The 15,136-nt window shown below is 37.9% G+C and overlaps 1 protein-coding gene across 4 annotated transcripts in view; it reads right to left on the bottom strand.

Annotated features, from left to right (window-relative positions):
- LOC150102142 (uncharacterized) overlaps positions 1 to 15,136 on the bottom strand; it is a 385,716-nt gene that overhangs the window by 32,486 nt on the left and 338,094 nt on the right. The window lies entirely within an intron of this gene.

Raw genomic sequence — 15,136 nt, 5'->3', positions numbered from 1 at the left:
TCATGTTAGAGGTTTAATGGAATATTTACAGCACTAGGAAAGGGTTAAAACTAATTTTAATGCTTCCAATAAATATTTCATCTCAGTCACTGAGACATCTTCAGGGATAACAAATAACTCTTGTAATAACACTCAAATACAACACAATACTAAGTGAAACACATGGGTGACTCTAAAGTCCTATCTAGGTGGTGCACCCTCTATGGGAGTTTGTGGACGGCCTAGGATGTAAAGTGGGATCGCTGATAATTAATGTTTCCCAAATTATGAGAAGTTTTATTCAAACATATTTATTTAAATTCAGTTAATTTCTGAGTGCTGCTGCAGATTTTAAAAACAGTCTTTCTTTTTTGAATTTGCTATGGTTTGAATTTACTTTTGGTGGAGCATGGTGGTGTTTCTCCAAGAGATACTGCGGGTTGTATCCAAAAGATGGTCTGAAAGGCCAGATTGACTGTAGTCGTGATTGCAGATGTATGATTTGTGTTTTTCTAAATGAATGGTTGCTGATCTACCTGTTTGTCCAAAGTAAACCAGCTTGCAGGAACAGGGTACTTTATATACTCCAGGCACTAAGAGAGGAAGGAGATGATCTTTCGTAGCAAGTTTACAGTGGGGCTTTAATGCTGTATGGAGGTTGTACTTTCTTAAGGACCAGGGCTATTTTTTCTGATGTGCCATAACCATGGCACATCAGAAAAAATGGTGATGACATTTCTGAATTTCTGAGTTATTTGCAATCCCTGAAAATGTCTCAATGACTGAGACAAAATATTGGAAGCATTAAAATTAGTTTTAATCCTTTCTTAATGCTGTATATATTCCATTAAATCTCCAACACATTAAATCGCTGACCTCCATACGATCATCCTTCAGTGGGGCAAGGTTATCCCTGTGACCTTTAATGCTGTCAAAATGCAGTCCTACCTTTTCTCTCACTAAAGGGATCTCAGCTCCCCTTCCCTCATCCTCAGTAATACACACATCACCATACAGGATAAACTATCTCTCCTTGGACTGATGTTTACCTCCAACTTTTCTTGGCACAAACACATCACATCAATAGTTTTCTCAACTTCTAAAAAAACTAGGCATTCTTCTTTGCTCAAGAAGCAATTTTATACCCACCCACCTTTAGAATACTGTTCACATATTTGGGGTGATGCACCTAAAATCTCCTTAAAAATTTTTGATGTTGTCCAGAAGAGAGCAATTTGGTTCATAGATGATTCCTCCCTCACAGGCTCACTTCACATCTATCTCATAGATGAAACGTTTCTGCTCTGTCTCTCCCTTCTATTGGTGCTTCCATGGTCACTGCCCCAATGAATTGGCAAATATCGTTTCTCCACTTGCTGTTAGGCCTATTAAAACGAGCAACAGCTGTCCAATATCCCATTACAGTAAAACTGCAAACTCATCAAACTTGTTTCTTCTCTTCCTCCTTTATTCCATCTACCTCTGTCCATTGGAACAGCCTTTCTTATGATATGTTTCTCAACAATTTCAACCTACAGCACTTTAAGTAGAATGCCAATAGGTTTCTTCTTTTTCAACCCTTACTGCACCTCACACATGGCACTGATATGTTATAGGTTCTTGCTCTAGCATACTCCTCAGTTGGTCACAATTTTCTGCTTGTAGTTCAGCATTTAACCTTTTCTGAATGGAACATCCATAAACTTAGCCACTTTCCAAGTGAATACAGCATAATCACTCTTACCAACTGGAGGATTTAATGTATAGGAAAAATACAAGAAATTATTAAGAAAAACTATATACAGACTGAATTTTCACAGTCCTAAATCTGTCCAGTCCTAAATCTGTTTAGCTGACTCTAGAAGTTTCAAGATAGATTGATTCCTGGCATTTTGATAGTTTGAGCTGTGAGCAGGTGCTCGTTTGTACCTGATCCACAGTTCATTCCGGTCTTCTCCACTAGTCCTGTGGAATTACCAGATGATGGTTCCCAGAACTGGTGGAGAAGAGATATCTTGATGAATAGGAATACATATTATTTCTGATTTTCTTTATTTCTTTGATGATAGCTTCCTCTCTTCTGAAGCATGAAAGAGTGATATGGGAAAGAACACTCATTCATGGGAAAGGAATAGATCGTAAGGTAGAAGAGATGGTTCTCATTGTTACATTAAGATGTGTGCAATAAGAGTCATGTGGTGACTTCAGCTCCAAACTGGTGAACAACACTCTGTAACAGGGAAGACTAGAGCCAGGGTGGCTGTTCTAAGAGTCGAGGCATTACAACCACAAGTTATACTTGTCAACTTGTTTATGACATTCCTGGCAGACATCTTTAACCTTGAACTTGGTGTGTGACACAAGGTAACAAGGGTTACTTTCATGGATTGGATTAGAGTCCTGTTGCATAAATAACCATGAAGCTCATTGTAAATTAGGCAGAAAGCAGAAACAATAGTTTTGCTGGGATTAGGAGATAGTTCCCAGCATTCAAAGTAATTTTGGAGTAAGCTCAGATCTTTGCTCAGTGGTTCCTCAAGGCTGTGGAAGATTGTCTTAAGTGTCATCAGCATAGATAAACCTTTGACTAGCTATTGGAGGGATATTACTTGTGTATACAGGTTGAATAAAGCTGGGGTGAGGAGAGATTCTTGTGGCAATCCATCCTGTAGGATAAAAGTTCTATTTTTTTGAATATTCAGATGAATCGTTATTTTCCTATTGGCAAGGATTTGTTCTAGTAATTTTAATTTTTTTGGCAGTTGATTATTGTGGCTGCTTTATATGGTAAACCTTTCTTCCATATGGTGTCATAAGCTGATGTTAGGTCTATGAAGGCAGTAACCGTTTTTAAATCTTTTTAGTATCCAGCTTCTATATTGGTTGTGAGAGCTAGGACCTGATTGCAGCAGCTTCTGCCAGGCCTAAACCCAGACTGTTCACTGGGTAAGATGGCTTCTATTTTACGAGAAATTCTAAAGGATAATCATTTCATTTGAAAAAGTTTGTAAGGAGTGCAGAGTAATGCTATAGAGTCATCAGTTGACTTATTAGGTATTGACATGCCAAAGTTTTGGGAGCCGTTCATCATTTATTATTGCGGAGAAGAAATTAGATAGCCAGGATTTTGCGCTTGGGCCAAGGGGAGTAAGAAAGTCTGGAAAGATGCCATCAACACCAGGAGCTTTATCTGTTTTAGTTAGTTTGGGTGCTGCATCAATTTAACCTATAGTTAATGGATTGGAGTTTATAGGACATATAAGAAAACTTTTTTTTTTATAAAGACGATGGATTTCTTTTTTGGTGTCTGTGGGAATTTTGGATTTACCTTTTTGTTCTAGGACTTTTGCAATACCGTTAAGGTTTACTTTTCCTTGGAGTGTTGGTGTCTCCTAGTCAGCAGAGCAATGACCAAGCCTTGTGAATTAACCTGATACAGTTGAGGGTGTTAATTTCTTCATGCCAGCAAAGCTCTTCTACCATCATACAAGGACCTTAAGAGGACAGAAACAGATGCTATGAGAAGTTTAGTGAATCTTTCATAGTTATCAACTGTAGGCATGTAGGTGGAATTACGTTGATGTTGTTTTCAATGAATTCAGTAAATTTTGGCCAGTTTGCTTTCCTGATCTTGGTAAAACAAAGATCAGGAGTTGTCTCTGATCTCCATCTTCCAGATTTAAAGATTCCAGGTTGTTTGCTGTTGTAGAGGAGGTGGAGGTTGTCAGCAAACAACCTCCACCTCCTGTCAATTGCAGGCCTGGGATGTCATCATTATTGTATCCCCATAACATACTATGTGAGTTGAAATCTCTGTGGATAATACCAGGATGACTGGCTGAGAAAGTCTACGCTAGGCCAGTAGAGGCTAGTAAAAGAGGTTTAAATACATCGTAGATTGAGAAGATGTCCAGTTGGATACCAATGAAAAAGTCACTTCTGAATGGTCCAGAGATTTGGAGATTCTTTACAAATTTACTTTTGTGTAGATCACCAGGCAATAACTTTCATCAGGTTTATCAGTGGGAAGAATGTTGCCAGGAATGATGATATTTCCTTGTAGGGTAACAATGTCTACTTTGTGCCTGGTAAAAATATTATTTAATACCTCTGATTTTGAACTAGTGAATCCCTTGATATTGAACTGGAGGATATTCACGCAATTCCTGATGCTCTTGTTTGGTTGTCTTTGTTCATTTTTAAGGTGATTAAAGTGATTTTGAGACTGTAGTGGACTTTTTGAACATAACCCTCTGCCTAAGTGGATGTCGCCAGTAGACTTACTGGCTTGAATGTCGCCCCAGTCTTGTAGACTGGGGCGACATTCAAGCCAGTAAGTCTACTTTGATACCGTGTGCTCATTTTTTGTAGTGTCCAAGATACCATAGTTAGCATTTGAACCCTGAAGGTGTGGTATTAGTCAGAGGTTGCTGCTTTCCTAGCTGGGGGCTGGTGGAGGCTACCATCAGTCCCTGTTCCTGACATGGAGCACACACCTGTGCAGCTGCACCATACAGTTGCTGCAGTTTATCTTCTGTAGCATTTTAGTTTGAGAGGCTTTGCCAAAGGCCACTTCACTACCCATGATGGCAATGCTGCTGTTGGTCTCCATTACTGCTTATCTCATAGCTGCCCTACATATCTGGGGAGTGATCCACTATGCTCCACCTGTGGACCCATCTAGTTGCGGTTTACTCTGCAACCGGACCAATCAGGATTAGTATGCTACAATGTCATTTTAGATATATGATGGTAGAGTGTAGCTATTTGATCGACCATAGCATTACTGGCACTTCTCATGTACAATGCGAAAGTGACTTGACTATTAATGAATGGAAATTATTAACACAGAAGCAATACACACTTAAGCATTAATAAGCAATGAATTTTTTTTTCACTTAATTTTGCTAAGTACTTCGTAAAATTCCTGGCCAAGTTTTATGTTCCTATCGCCATTCTTTTGCAATTTCATGTTGGATTTTGTGATTTAGCAAAATAATGTGAATACCCAGGAAATAGGCAATATGTCCTTATTAATAAGGTGTAGGACCACAATTTACCTTTAATAAGCTGCCAACCATTTTGGAATAGATTCATACAACTTTTTAATAGTCTCCAGTAGAATGTTGTACCATTTATCAATCAGAATATCTGCCAACTAATTGAGAGATGTTGGAGGAGGAAATCTGCTTCTCACTCTGCTCTCCAAAATTGCACGCAGTGGTTCAATGATATTCAAGTCAGGTGATTAAGCTGACTATGGCAGATGTTGAAATTCTTCTTGGTGCTCCTCAAACCAAGACTGAACTGTTCTGGCTGTGTGTCTGTGTATATAGGTGCATCATCATCATCATCTTGAAAATGGCATCATTGTTGGGAAACAATATTTGGAACATAAGATGCACCCGGCCAGGATGTCCACGTACAAACTGGCAATAACTCGACCATTTAGGGTTATGATGGGGTCAGCTGAAGCAATACACACTTAAGTGTGTATTGCTTCAGCTGGATATAGTTGCCTGCAGATACATCTCTATGTTTGACCAGGAACATATGATGGAACCAGGCAGTCAGAATTATATACTTCTTTAGGGGTTATCTGGCCTGTTGTTGGGAATAAAGTAAATGTTGACTCATCGGACTATATCACTCATTTCCAGTTATCACCTGTCCAGGTTTTATGTTCCTGTCACCATCTTTTTTTTTTTTTTTTGCAATTTTGCACTGGATTCTGTTATTCAAGGTTTAGCAGTCACAGCCTGTCAATTATGAAGTTTTATGCAAATTGTTTTTGTGGAAATAGGATCTTCAAGGTGGATACTGAAAGGTTTTGTGTTGTTTGGACACAATCCTTGTTATTTGACAGTCCCTGTCATTCAATTTTGGTTTTCAGCCACTATTCTTCTTCACCGATGAAGGGTTGCCATGCTTTGTGTATGCAGTCATAACTCAAGAAACTGTTACTGTTGGCAAGCTGACCAATTGGGCTGTTAAAGATACCAAGCAATTTTAAACCTGGTTTTACTCCATTTTTTCCAAGTAAGCAAACAGACAAAATGTCAAGTTTGCGCCTGCAATTTATGCAAGACTAGTTGATCCCACAGGTAGTGCAAGACCAAGGCAACTCGTGGTAAAAGTGGAGCAAGCTCTGATCACTAATCTTCATATTTACCCTTAATGCCAAAACACATCTCCAAGAAGGGGATGTATGATGTTTTGTATTAAAGGCAAGGGGCCACTACCCAGACCGGTTTCGACCTTTATTGAGGTCTCATCAGTGGGAGCTAGGCTAGAAATACCAAGATTTAGTAATGCAGAGCTTGTAAGTATTTTACCAAAACAAGTTACCATAAATCTATATCTCCTCCGAGATTTTTATTTAATAAGGTTATAACACCTTATGGTAACTTGTTTTGGTAAAATACTTACAAGCTCTGCATTACTAAATCTTGGTATTTCTAGCCTAGCTCCCACTGATGAGACCTCGATAAAGGTCGAAACCGGTCTGGGTAGTGGCCCTTTGCCTTTAATACAAAACATCATACATCCCCTTCTTGGAGATGTGTTTTGGCATTAAGGGTAAATATTAAAATTAGTGATCAGAGCTTGCTCCACCTTTACCACGAGTTGCCTTGGTCTTGCACTACCTGTGGGATCAACTAGTCTTGCATAAATTGCAGGTGCAAACTTGACATTTTGTCTGTTTGCTTACTTGGAAAAAATGGAGTAAAACCAGGTTTAAAATTGCTTGGTATCTTTAACATAACTATACCCAAGTTAAAAATACTTTCTGACCAATTGGGCTGTTCTGGTTACAGATACTCTTACTAAATGGCTATGACTCCCATGATTTGTCCTCTTTGAAAGTCTGACAAATCACCAATTTCACTGACAACTCAGACTAACAGTTGCTGTAAACAACTTGTACTACACTGGCATACCTAGAGAACACAAAAACAATAAATGATATTTGTATCTTTTTTTTTTTTTTTAACAGTGTAGCATACACTAATAACATTAACTCCTAAAACAATGGATTCACATTATTTTGTCCAACCCTGGTGTTTATTAGTAAATTCTTTAGAGCATGAATACTGCAACTGAATGGTACTGCAGCACATGGAAATATAATAATAATTATTATTATTTGACACCTCCAGGGAGTCCAAGGACTCATCGAGAGAGGGCACCTGCTCTACAACTCCGTCTCACAAATCAATCACCAACTGACTGCAACTACATCAAAGCCATCTGCCGTCAACCACCACTTGTATTTCCACAGACAATCACAAACATCCATGCCCACAGCAGGATTCGAACCTGCAGCCTTTTGGCTGAAGAGTGGATACGCTATCCATTAGCTGGTATATTAAGGAGAAGTATCACAGAATTATAAAATGGGTATGCACTCATTTTTATTCATACTGGAAAACTTCAGCTAAAATCTAGTTGATAGTAGCTTTACTTACTTGCATATTTTGTATAAACACTGCCAACAACCCCCATGTCACATTTAAAAGACACTGGGGTTGATGATGGTCTATAGTACATAACAATGGTCGGGTTAAGGGCTAGATAATTCTGAAAACTCACAGAGACAAAATATGGAACTTTCTCAAGTCACTTCAGGGCTGTGATCTCACCAGGCAAAGAAATTCATTTATGACCTAGAGACATTAATAAAACATCCATGCCCAAGGTGGGATTCAAGTCCATAGCCTTTTGGTTGGAAAGTAGACATGCTAATCCTCCTTCAGGCGACCAGGCAACAAATTACCTAAATTCATAATAATACCTAGATATGCATTCTGATATACAAGCATAGGTGGAGAATGTTATTCATAACTTATTTTAATGGTATTACAACACTAAACCAACTAAATTGTAAAAAGATGCTTATTAACTGTCTTATATTTTGCTGGATTTTAAACCAGCATCTTCAGAACATATTATATGTTGCTGTTAACATGTAAGTAAAGATGATGAGTAAGTGAAACATTAAAATTATAATGGACAAAAGATCAAGTCTTAATTTGGCACCATCTAATGTTGTAAGAAAGAAGTATTACAACCATGTAGGAGTTGATCTTATGATAACAGTCTCCCAAATTTTTAGCAAATTAATGCAACCATACTTGTTCAGGTTAGGAGAAAACAGGCTAAAATAGTTGCATAAATAACAGTCTATGAAGTTTTAACAAAAAAAAAATACTTTCTTGTGATGGAAAACAATAATTCAAGTTTTGCTGTGTATAAGGATTTTTTAGAGACTTAATAGATAAAAGGCACTCACAAGAAAAGGAAGCTCCGTCTTTCAATAACACTAATAATAGCTTGAGAAGAAATGCCCTACACATTCATTCAGTGAAGATAATGTGTCTTGGTGCTAGAGAAGAAAAGAAAAGAAATGGTGTTCATGTACACTAATGCCAGAAGTATTAGGAACAAGAAGGAAGAATTTTTGGCCTTGGTTGGCACTTCCAGGTCACAGGTTATTGGCATTAGTAAAACATGGCTGACAGAAGATGATATAGCTAGTGGGGATTGAATGTGAGGGGTATAGTGTGTTCAGGAGTGACAGGGAGAATAAAGGGGGGAGGAGCGTTATTGATGATAGCTGATGAGCTACAGCCAAGGAGAATAGAAGTTGAACTGCAGGATAGAGAAAAGAGCATAATTTGAAGCTATTTTGGTGTGAGATTGAGGCTAGCAGAACAAAATATACAATTGGGTGTTGCCATAGACCAAGTGATGGAATAGATGGTGGAGATAATATGCATAAGCAAATAGAAGAAATGAGTGGAAGGAGGGTAATTATTATGGGAGATTTCAACTACCTACCATTGGCATTCTTTGAAGTAACATTGATTGGAAGGAGGAGAGGACACATGGGAGGAAAGAATTGGATTTTACACATGGGAGGAAGGAATTGGATTTTATGCGGTTATTAAGGGATAACTATCTGCGACAGCATGTAATGGAAAATACTAGGGGTCAGAGAGTGCTTGACCTAGTAATTGCAGCTGAGAATTTGGCTGTAATGAATATGACCACGTTGCTACCAATTGGTGAGAGTGATCATAGGGTCTTGACTTCAGAGGTGGCTAAAGGTGTGGAATTTACAATTAAGACAGGGTACATGTGGAATTATTGGGCTGGTAAGTATGACAAGCTTAGGAGTTTGATTGGTTCAGTGCCATGACGTGTACAACTGCAAGGGCTGAATGTTGATAGTGCATGGGAGGCAGTTAAGAAGTGTTTGCAGGAGGCAATGGCTGACTGTATACCTAGAGTCCGAATAATAAATCAAGTTTTGGGGTTAAATGGATGAATAACACCATTAAGCTTGAGCTGCAAAAAAAGAAACAACTGTGGAGGGAATTTAAAGAGAAAGGTGACCGGCAGGCACATGAATGGTATAAAGTGCAGGCCAGAAGGGTAACAGGTGTGGTAAGAAAAGCAAAAGCAGATTATGAAAGAACATTAGCCATGCACGCTAAGGAGAATCCCAAACAGTTTTTTCGATATGTTGCAAGTAAAAGTAAAAATGTATATGGCAGAATGATTTTAAAGAATGCCAATGGTAGAGAGGTAACCGAATCAGTTGATATAGTGGAATTACTAAGCGAGCACTTTGCAGGAGTATATCATCCAGGTGGTGACATTGCAGGAATGAAAGAACCAACAGTTCATACGGGAATTGTGGTGAATGAAGTGGAGGTGAATAGCCTATTACAAAACCTCGATGTCAATACATCTGTGGGACTGGATGGTATACTAGCTTGTGTCGTATGTGAAGCGGCTAAAGAATTGTCAGTGCTCTTGACCATTTTGTTTAATTTGAGTCTCGGGTCTGGCTTAGTCCCAAGGGGGTGGAAAGAGGGGAAAATAGTTCCACTGCATAAAGGAGGTTCCAAGACTTCTGTTGTAAATTATCGACCAATCAGCATATCAGGAATCGTTGTCAAGGTCCTAGAGAAAATAGTCAAGAGGAAAATACAGGATTGGATAGATGAAAATGGGATACTGCATGGGGGACAGCATGGTTTTGTGAAGGGTAGATCATGCCTCAGTAATTTGCTCACGTTTTATAACACAGTGACGGCTGAACTGGATAAGGGTAATGGGTTTACAGTGATTCTACTGGACCTTGCTAAGCTCTTTGACAGGACTTTGACATGGAATTCTAATCAGTAAACTGCAACGTATGGGGATGGATAGGAGGGTGGTTGATAAAGAGATATCAGAGAGTGGTTTATTCAGGAGAAGAGTCCAAAAGACAGCCTGTTACTAGTGGTGTGCTGCAGGGTTCTGTTCTTGGACCACTACTGTTAAATTTGTTGAAAGTTTATTTTTCACTAGGTTAGACTATGATAAATTTAGTTTAATCCTTTATCCCAATGGGAGCAAACAAAGTTTGCGTCTAAAAATGCTATACTTGCATGACCGAGTAGTAGAATCTGGAATTGCGTTGGTAGCTTGCTCCACCTTTGCTGCGAGTTGCCTGGTGTTGTACTACTTACCCAGGTAAGACAGTACAACACTATATTGAGTCCTGAAGATATTTTCAGGTGCAAACTTTGTTTGCTATCACTGGGATAAAGGATTAAACTAAATTTATCATACTGTTCAATTTGTTCATTAATGGTATAGGAAAGAATCTGAGAGGAACTTTTCATTTGTTTGCTGAAGATGCAAAGTTGGGTAGAGCAATAGTGAGTGCACAGGATGTCAAAATTTTGCAGGATGATTTGGATATTTTTGAGGACTGGACTAAAGAGAATGGATGTCAATTTAATGTGGCAAAATGTAAGGTTATGCATTTTGGGAGTGAAAAGATTAGCAGCAGTATATCACATTGGTGGAACTGTACTCCAGGAGATTGACGAGGCCAGGGATTTGGGAGTGTTGGTGGATAGGGAGCACATCGCAAAAGTGGCTAAATCAGCTCATCAAATCACTTGGCTTCTGAAAAATACTTTAACAAGCAGAGACAAACAAGTTACTGTTCCTTTGTATCAAGCCTTGATAAGACCCCATCTAGACTACTGTGCCCAGATAGGGGCACCAGGGTTTCTTCTTGATGGGGAGGAGGTGGAGAGGATCCAAAGACAAGTGACCAAGATGATAGCAGGTCTGTGGAATGAACCTTATGAGAACAGGTTGAAGATTGTGGGTTGCAAAAATTGGTCAATAGGTGGACAAGGGGTGATATGTTGAGACATTCAAATTACTGAAGGGTTTCTATAAGCTTAATCCAGAAGATATTTTTGAGAATAGGACTGGTGGTGGAAGGACTAGGGGCCATACATGGAAGCTGAGCAAGAATGTGGTTAGCAGGGGTGTTAGAGCTAGGTTTTTTTACTTGGAGAGTGGTGAATGAGTGGAATAAGCTGCCAGAGTCTGTTGTGGATGCTACGACCGTGAATGAGTTCAAGGCAAGGTATGACAGATACTGTGTGAATGACAAATAGTTGTTATTGAGATGATGTTAGGGCCTCCCTCGATGAGTCTATGGACTCCTTGGAGTTGCCCGTAATAATAATAAGAATAATAACATTTATGCCATTGAGGTAGTATCTCGTTACAATTAAGAGTTACATTGATTTAGTGTTTCGTATCGCAAACTCATTTATTTTAATTAACACCAAGTTAACAAAGATTCAAGGAGTGTAAGTTGAAACCTTAATATTGTGACCTTAAACTACTTGTAAGGTGTTTTGAATTAAGTTTAATGTTTGAGTACATAAACAAGATGACTCTCTGACTAAATATAAGCTGTCTATAGACCTTGGTCTTCACCTGAGCCATTTTGGCATCAAACACACATTTTGTTAACCTTTCCTCATCCATTCCATTTAAGTGGCCATACCACCTTAGATTAGCTCTGCTTACACATTCTTGAATACTAATAGTGTCAGGTTAATTTCTAATATCGTCATTTTTTAATATGATTCTGCCATTGATGCCATCGGTTCACTCCCCTAATTTTTCTCAGAACTGTCATATCTGTGGTCTCTAGTCTTTGATCAATGCTTTATTTCTAACCAAACTCTTAGATCAATAACTAAAACCTCTTAATAGCTGAAATCTTTTACTTATTCTACTGGATTTCCATTCAGATTACCTGAAGTTTTCTATGCAACTGCCTATTTTCATAATTTTGCTCATTTCCTTCATTTTGGCTGATTTTCATGCCAAATTTGTTACAGCTGTTATTCAATTTAGTTAGTGAATCCTGGAGACTTGCACTAGATGTGTTTAGGAGTACAACATCATCTGCATAAAGCAAAGAGCTAAGTTGGACATCTTCAATTCTAATATCAGGCCTAATGCCACTTTCTCTCAAAATGTGATCCACATAAATAATGAATAAGAGTGGAGTTAATGTGCATCCTTGTCTTACTCCTGATTTTACATCAAACCATCTTCCTGTATTTCCTTCAATTCTAACTGCTGACTGACAACTTAAATATAGACTATGTACTGTTCTGTATAATGTTCCATTCACCCCATATAATTGTAGTGTTTTGAAAAGCTTTTCTATGGGTACTTGTCGTATGCCTTTTCCAGATCTACAAAAACTTTTAGTACAGGTCCTTGTCATATTTCCACAATTTCTCAACTATTTGTCTTAAAGTGAAAATCTGAACTTGACAGGCTCTAAATGGCTTGAACCGAGCTTGTTCTTCTCCAAGTTTCTCTTCCACAATCTTTCTCAACCTCTTTTCAAGTATATGCTTGCATAAATCTTACCTGGAACACTTAGAAGAGTTCTTCTGCAATTTTCATGTTCAGTTTTATTCCCTTTTTCACAGATGGGCACTATGAGAGCTATACTCCAATTGTTGGGAATTTGAACTTATGATCAGCCTATCTGAATTATGTAGTGTAGCCAATGAAAATCTTTTATACCTCCATATATTTCTAATCGAATATCATCTACTCCATTTGCCTTTCAACATTTCAAGTTTTTGATGGCTTTTTTACCTAAAGTATTGATATGTACTCCTCTTTGCATTCCTCTTGAAAATAATTTAGTATGGTTCTGGTTGATTCGTTTAACAATCTTTCAAAGTAATTACTCCACACATCTAAAATATCCTTTATCTTTAGTTTTCATGTCGCCTTTATTGTCTTTGATTCCTCTTACAGTACTTTTTTTCCCCCTTCATTAAACTTCAATAGTCTCCAGAACTTTAGCCACCTTCCTGATATCTATTTTCTATATTCTTATAAAGTCTTCCCATGACTTTTGTTCAGCTACTTTTACACATATCTTAGCTCCCTTACATTTTTCTTTGTATTCTTTTAAGGCATCTGCTGACTTATTTGCTAGAAACTTTTGGTATACTTAATTCTTTTCCAGGACTGCTTCTTTAACTTCTTGTGTCCACCATGGTGTTCTCATTATTCTATACTTGCAGACAATTTCACCACATACCTCCTTAGCTGAACCAATGTCTTCTTCAGAGTTTGTCACTGAGACTCCAAGGTTTGGTTCTTGTTTTCAATTTGTTTCATTGTTTCTTCAATAATGTTTGTATAGTCGAGCCTACAATTTGCTTGTAAAAGCTGCTCAACTTTAGTTCTTTTTAAAACTTTCTTACATACTATTCTTTTCAATATGATATCCATTTTTATCCTGCTTAGTACTAAGTAATGGTCACTTCCCATTTCAAACCCTCTGTACACTCTTATAACCTGAACAAGCATGAAGATATCACTATCAACAATGACATAGTCAATGAGGCTTTTCTTATTTCTTGTGTCTTCTCTTCATGTGAACTTGCATTAATCTTATGTCAAAACATGGTGTTAGTGATGACTAGTCTGTGTTGTCCAGTAAATACTTACCATTATTATTAGCTTTGCCCTTTTCTCACAATTTTCCCATATATTTGGTGGGATTCATTTCCTACTCTACTGTTCAGATCTCCAACAAGGATCGCCTTTTCCACTTTCTTTATGTCAACTGCTTGTTCTAATAACTCAAAAAATTTCTCTGCTTGTTCCTTGGAAGAACCTTCTATGGGACCATAGGCAACCACAAATAAGTTTCATTGTCTGTAAAACCTTTTGAAATTTGCCCACATAACTATACTTGAAACTGCCTTCTAATAAAGAAGTTTATCTTCATGTTTGGTATTGAATACTATCGCTACTCCTTCCTTTCCTAGATCATTATTGCCTGAAAATAATATCCTATATTATAGGTCACATCTTACTTATTTAGTAAGATGTTGAAAATTTATTTATCACTAGGTTAGACTATAATAGATTTAGTTTAATCCTTTATCCCAGTGAGAGCAAACAAAGTTTGCGCCTGAAAATATCTTCAGGACTAAATATAGTGTTGTACTATCTTATCCAGTAAGTAGTGCAACACCAAGGCAACTCGTGGCGTTGCACTACTTACTGGATAAGATAGTACAACACTATATTTAGTCCTGAAGATATTTTCAGGCGCAAACTTTGTTTGCTCTCACTGGGATAAAGGATTAAACTAAATCTATTATAGTCTAACCTAGTGATAAATAAATTTTCAACATCTTTCTCTAAATCCAGAGTAATTTTTAAAAAAAGGTGATAAACCTTTTGGCAACTCCCATAGGCACAGATGACTTGCTACTGCTTCTGCCTGGTATCTCCAGCTCTGGGCCTGGCTCCCACTGAAGAGACCTCAATAAAGGTCGAAACTAGTCTGGGTAGATGGCCAATCCCTTTAATGCATAACAGTATACATATCCACATAGGAAATGTGTTTTGCATTATGGGAGATACTGGGTTAGAAGTGCCTGGTAGCTTGCTCCACCTTTGCCACGAGTTGCCTTGGTGTTGCACTACTTACTGGATAAGATAGTACAACACTATGTTTAGTCCTGAAGATATTTTCAGGCGCAAACTTTGTTTGCTCTCACGGGGATAAAGGATTAAACTAAATCTATTATATTTAGTAAGATGTGACCTATTTTTGTTCTTCTTCTGTCTCAGTAATGCCAATTTTGTTCACATGGTACTTTTCCAATTCTTCTGCAAGTTCGATTTCCTTTCTATTAATACTCCTTGTACTGATGGTTCCTAACGTCAGTTCGTCTAATGTTGGGTTTATTCTTCTTCTTCTAGATGTTGAGTTGGAACTTGTTCCTGTAGCTGA

The sequence above is a fragment of the Typopeltis vanoorti genome, chromosome 10 (genome assembly GCF_054136105.1).
Source record: "Typopeltis vanoorti isolate ZY-2024b chromosome 10, IOZ_Tvanoo_1.0, whole genome shotgun sequence".
Lineage (NCBI taxonomy): Eukaryota > Metazoa > Arthropoda > Arachnida > Uropygi > Thelyphonidae > Typopeltis > Typopeltis vanoorti.
Note: the sequence above shows the minus strand (reverse complement) of the source record. Positions and strands in the feature narration are given on the sequence as shown.